Source organism: Gavialis gangeticus, unplaced genomic scaffold (genome assembly GCF_001723915.1).
Source record: "Gavialis gangeticus isolate Ggan-Ray unplaced genomic scaffold, GavGan_comp1, whole genome shotgun sequence".
Taxonomy (NCBI): domain Eukaryota; kingdom Metazoa; phylum Chordata; order Crocodylia; family Gavialidae; genus Gavialis; species Gavialis gangeticus.
The window spans coordinates 66,258,761-66,265,002 of NW_017729004.1; the positions used below are offsets into that span (position 1 = coordinate 66,258,761).

At 42.4% G+C, this 6,242-nt stretch overlaps 1 long non-coding RNA gene across 1 annotated transcript; it reads left to right on the forward strand.

Moving 5' to 3' along the window:
• The first annotated feature begins 1,094 nt into the window (after nt 1-1,094).
• Nucleotides 1,095-4,614, forward strand: LOC109291503. Its single transcript, XR_002095871.1, has 2 exons — nt 1,095-1,208; nt 4,384-4,614. It is a non-coding gene; the product is annotated as an uncharacterized LOC109291503 (long non-coding RNA).
• Nucleotides 4,615-6,242: the final 1,628 nt, after the last annotated feature.

Here is a 6,242-nt window from a genome sequence, read left to right on the forward strand (position 1 = left end):
ATTTTTTCATGGATGAATAAGTATTCAGAGCAGAAGTAAGTTATAAGGGAAGAAGAAATGCAAGGATGGCATCCAGTGGAACCCCACAAAAACTGGCTTGAAAAAAAGGATAAAGTAAGAAGTCACTGTGGTCCCCTTTTTCTGCCTCTATATGATTGTGCCTCAGGCAGGCAGTTGGTCTAAATGAATTCTGAAGGTCCCTTCCAACCCCACTTTTCTATGATTTCTATGAAAAAAGAAAAAGGGACAATGGTTCATTGATAAAGGACTCTTTCTCTGAGAGTGGAAAGTCCAGAGTTCTGATTCTTGCTGTGAAAGTTATTTATGCATTTTATCTAATGCAAAAGGTGACATGAATCTGAGAACCTAGTCTGCTGAATGTGAGATGGGTAGCGGTGGCACACCACAACTGCATCTTAAAAGAAACGTGAGCTAATACTCCATACCCAAGTGACTGCCTTACGTGCCTCTATACAGGAAGATTTTAGACTGAATCTCAGACTCACATGCCTATGCTGCTACACAGGGCAAGGAGAAATGAAGACATACTACTCTAAAGTGTAAATAAGTTTTGTATATGAATGTAAATTACATCAGGATGGAGAATGAACAGATGTGCAGCTACCCTTGGGTACATACATGCAGTGGATGGCTGTCATTTCACTTCATTGCTAAGAAGCAGGAATATCCTGTTTGCCTTTTTAGCAAACTGGTTTCCAGAATGGATGTGGTCAGACAAAACCCAAACGACTGGAACTTAACAGTATTGTTTTACCCCTATCCTTTTAGTGGTAATTTTCTGTAAGGGTGGGCAAACTTACTCCAATTTAGCTATTTGCATCATCTGCCTACTACATTTTTACAGTAGTGTAGTCCCAGTTACAACAGTGTAAATATTTTGTCTGTTCAGGGATTTATAGCTAGTCCTAGGATTGTCCTATAGCCCAAATCCATATTAAAATCCTGTAGACCATCCATATTAAAAATTCCTTGGCTTGGCCACTGGTAGGAATTCATACTGTGTCTGCATGATCTCCTGAACATAATAGTCTGAGTTCAATCTTCTTCCAACCCTCCCTTCTTTTTCGGTTTGTTTTAGAATTCTTCTGGGTTAAGACCTGAAAACACAAGAAGTTTACCAACATCTGACTTCTAACCCTGCTGTACCCTTCTTCACATCTCTACAGATGACCACAGAGAGACAAGTAGTAAGCAAATAGATTCTGAGGAGGGCTGGGTCCAACACAGCATCAGCTTTTTAGGAATCATTCTGTTCACTACTCATCTCTGCTGCAGCAGAATAGTGTAGTGTACACATGGCAGCGTAGACACGTGCACAATATACTTATGGGCTAGGAACAGAAGTTGCACATAAACTAGTTTAAGTGATCAGAAAACAGTTTCAACCCGTAACAGAACAGAAGTTCAGTCTACATAAATTGCTTTCAAAATGGCTGAAACTGGTTTAAGATAAACCTGCATGGATGTAGTATCAGGCTTAACTGATTTATGTCAAAGCAGTTTATGGAACTTCTGTTCCAGATCCCCACCCGACTCAAGTTAACTCACAGTCCCTCAGCATCCCAGGTTGCTTTGTAGTCCTGGACAGTTCTGTTTGCTCCAGTGGAGCAGGGCAGGCCCGCATGCTCCCTGCTTTCATGGAGCTAAGACAATAAAGCCTCTGCTCCCTAGCCTCTGCATGTGCCTGTCTGCCTATCAGGATGGGGGAAGGGGAACAGACCCCAGGCCCCCCTAACCCAGGTGTGCATAGCACAAGGGGAGGAAAAGTACCACCTGTGGGGCTCATACCGCCTCCATAGACTCTCAAACTAGGTTGGCATTGCCTTAGCCTCACCCCTTGCTAGCTGCCCTTGTGTCCAAGGGGCTGGGGGGGCAGGGCAAGGAACACCTCCCCCTGCCCAGCACCAGTCTCTGAGCCGGGGTCTGCTAGGCACCAGGAGGGAAAGCACCCTCTGCTGAGTTTTTTACATCTCTCCACCCCACAGCTGGCTAGGATCTCTTGGTCCCACCCTCCTGCTTTCACAGAGCTGAAGCAGTAAAGCCTTTACTCCCTAGCCTCTGCCTGTGCCTGTCATCTTGGTGGGAGATGAGATGGGGGAATCCCCTCCCTGCACCAGGGGTGGGCTTGAGCAAACTTGCCTGGGGCAAGGAGCTACCAGTTTCCCCCAGAGGGACAGCAAGGGGTTGGGGGCCGGGGGGGGAGGGGGGCATGTTCTGGGCAATTTGTCAAGGATAAGCCCTGTTAGGCTGCATTCAGGTAGCTTCAGCAGTGGCTGGCAGACAGGGAGGAGTGCTCTAGACCACCCTCAGCTACTGGTATGGGCCACTGCGTAGGTCTGGCTGCCTTTTCATTTTCAAAAGAGAATAGTAGTTTGCTTGACTACCATTTTAAACTATGCAGTTTAGAAAGATTTTCAAAAATTGAATTGATTCAGGCTGGGGCTTTTTGACTCTGTATTTAGCCAGGGAGACAGAATTTGAGCTACAGCTCTTTCTTTAACATTGCCTAATGACTGGTCAGGCATCGTCCTATTCAATATGCTGTCTTTTGTGAATCCCATTTCAAGGTGCCTAACTTACCCCTTTCACTGTACAAGGAACTTAATCACCTAACTCGGGTTTGTGAAATGCATTGCTGGAGCCAATCACTTGAGTTGGTATGGGAGCAGAGGAGAGCTCAGACTTGATACTGAGGGAATAAGCCCCATCCATGTATTCCCACGCTGTACATAGCAAGCCCACAATAAGGCAGTGAGGATGCCCTGAAGGCATTTACAGAACCATACGCAAGACCTGGGTTTTCAGCATGATCAAGAGTGACGGTATGGGCAATCCCCAGGACATGCTCACCATGTCATACATAGGGCAGACACAAACATACACAGGGCAGGAGCTGGTAAGGAGGCTTGTGTCCTCAGCAGAGAACTGAGTTCTCTGCCACTGTGATATAACATACTTTGTTAGGTCCTAAGTGGTTATGGATATTAGAATTAGCGTGGAGATACACTAGAGCTCAGTCCAATTTTCTTTGAAGTCTATGAAAAGATTTAAGAACTCATTTGAAATAGTGCTAGAGAAGTAGTAAAAGTCCACAACACAACATACTTCTGACGTTTATCTTGGATGCTGACAGCAACTTGGTTTAATTTCTTTTGCCTGCAGGGTTGCTGGATAATTTCATGTTTCTGAATCTAGTAGGGAATATGAAACCTTCTTATATACAAGTCTTTCTTAGAATAGTTTTTAACATACCATATGCTTCAATTATTGTTATGCCATTAGTTCTGTACGATGTAGATGCATGTGAAAAATGATCTTGCAATGCATTTATTTTTTCTACATTGAAATAAATGTTTGCTCTTTAGTGAATGGACTACTTCCTGGAGATATCTTCTTCTAAGTTTATTTTTTTTAATCGGATCTGTATTTGAGTTGAACTTATTCCAGGCTGTCTTAGGTTGTGGCTTTTCAATGTTAAAAATGAAACATTCTAATGTGCTCACCTCAAACATGAATACATTATATAAGTGTGAAATGAACATTTTTCCCCCATTGCTGATGTGAGAATGTAGGGTAGGAAATTCTCACAGCGGGCAGACAAAGAATTACTGTATTTGCAAAGTAGTTGGAAACACAAATGTTGATTACTTCAATGAAAGAATTTAATTAGGGTTCCCAAAGAACAGGATATTACTGACATCACTGATTGGCAAAATAAGCAAAGTAATACCACATTTAACATTGCAATAAGCTCATCATTAAGCTCTCACTTAATGATGCCATTATTAGAAATTGGCTGGCATCCTGAAATACGTACAATAGTTTGGCAATAAAATAATGATTTAGAAATTGCAGATGTAGCGCTTTAGAATGTGAAAGCCAAAGGGTTACTGAAAAGGAAGCCAAATCTAGCATTTTAATACCTTACCCATCCAGTCTTTAATAGACTGAGGTTTTCTACTTGGAAACCCCCCCCTGCTATGTATCAGACACACTGTAAAAAAATCTTAAATGGATTATGTTAATCTTGTTAATGGGAATAACTCCCCATTCTCCCTAACTCTCACACCTTGCCTTTTTCACAGCCCCCTGTGTCTTGGCAAATTAGTGGGGTGTTGCATCAGCAGTCTTTTTGCTGGTGACCTGGCTAGATTAGACATCCAATTGCTGCTCTGTTCAGGGCAGATTTATAGGGTTAGGTTCTCTCTTATACCTGAGGTTTACTTGATAAAGGAAGGAGAATGTAAGGTTTGCTCCCTAATTCTGGGTTGTAGTCCCTGACATTATGTCATTTATAGCAGCTACTAGATTGCCATGTTTCTACCCTGATACTTACCTTTTCTTCCCAATTATTTCTTACAGGCCACAGTACAGAGGTGACACAAACACAGGACCTGACTTGGGCACACTTCTGCCAGCAGGATGTTCCCCTCTGGCAAGGGAATTTTCTGTTGCTATTTGTGGTCACGCTGGGTGTGTCTACACAAGACGTTTACTGCACAGTTGACCAATTAACTGCATAGGAAGCATTTTGGTATCTACACATGCACCTCTATTAGGGTACATGAAACTAATAAACTCCTCAGCAAGCTGGAACTTGTATTTGCAAGTTTTTTCATGCACAGCAGTGCATGTGTAGACACTGTCCCTAATGGCTGGAGCTCAGGGTGCCTCAGTGCAGGGCTAGCCAGCAGGCAGTACCTGCACTGAGGCATCCTGAGCCCCAGCCAGTCAGGGAGCAGCATGTGGATGGGAAGCAGAGCTGCTCTCCTGTCTCCACGTTCCTCAGTGGGGGCACATGGTGGTTAAATTGGTTTATTGAACTTCTGTCCCAGATCTTCTCAAAATTCAAGTAGCTCACAGTCCCTCAGCATCCCACAATGCTTTGCACCTCCCTTGAAACCCCCACCCCCCCGCGTCCCACAGGGTGTGCAGCCTTGCCTTCGCTCAACCTGTCTCCTCCAGCCAAGCAGGGAGACATGCTCTAGCACCCCCTAGCTTCTGGTTTGGGCTGCTGCAGGCATGTGGCTGCATTTCCAGAATCAAAAGTGAATGTCTGTTCACTTGCTTACTGGTTCAATCTATGCAGTTTAAATTAAACTGAGAAGATTGAATCAATTCAGCCTTGGGCTTTTTGACTGTCTGTACTTAGCCTTCTTGTCTTTCTTGATTAGTATTATAATTTAGAAGGTCACTGCTTGCATTTTTGCTTATATTGTCTGTCTATATAGTGTTTGAAGCTGCTGTGGTGTAAAATAGTTTTGAGGCCAAATTAATGGTTTGGTGACATTATAGTTTATTGAGAGAGGTAATCAGTCATATTAGTCTCAAGTCAGGCAGACAGTAGGGTAGATATATACCTTATAAACTAAATAAGACATATATAGAGAGCATAAGCTTCCATTATCTCAATCTCATTTCATCTGATGCTTTGAAAGGGTGAACATAGAACAGCGTATAAAGTGGAGTGAGTGAGTTGAATAAAAGTATAGTGCAGTGCAACATGAGACACGTGCATTAGAGAATGGTCTTGGGATGTAAAGTTCCCAGGCTTGTGAAACAGCATTCTTACTATAATTATTATGTTAACAACAAGGAAGTAAAACTAGTTCTGGTTGGACCAAAACCAAAGCAATTTAGGCATACATTTTTTGAGAAAAAAGGCAAACCCTTGTATTTATATTATCAGTTGTTGAATTGTTATTTGTATGGAAAGAATAGTTTAAATCACATAGCTCATAATTAATAATTAGGTACATATTTAAAAAAAATCCTTGCAATATCAGCCTTAAGAGTTTTTGTAGAGGGCTACAATTTTTTTCAATATGAGTAAGAACTGTGTAGTTATTTTTAACACTGGAATCAAATACCTTTTGCAGCTTGTTGCAGGGGATATCTTCATAGTCACTGATGGTGGTGATGTAGCCCACAGGCATCAAGCAACACTGCCACAAGCACCTGCTGCTTTCTCCTTTATAGTCTGGTCAGGTCTTCATGGATGTTTATATGCATGGTCCAGGAGTTGGGGGAGGTTGGGCATTTTAATTACAGCAGCTCTGAGAGCCACTCTAATTAAAGTGTCCAGAGTGTCACGTGTATCAGCATCCAAGCACTGAAAAATGGCAGCAGGGGTGTTTTAATTAAAGCTTGTTTGATGGTTTAGTTTAAGTGACTTAATTAAAAATTAATTTAATCTGCTCCAGTGTGCTGTAATTACATCA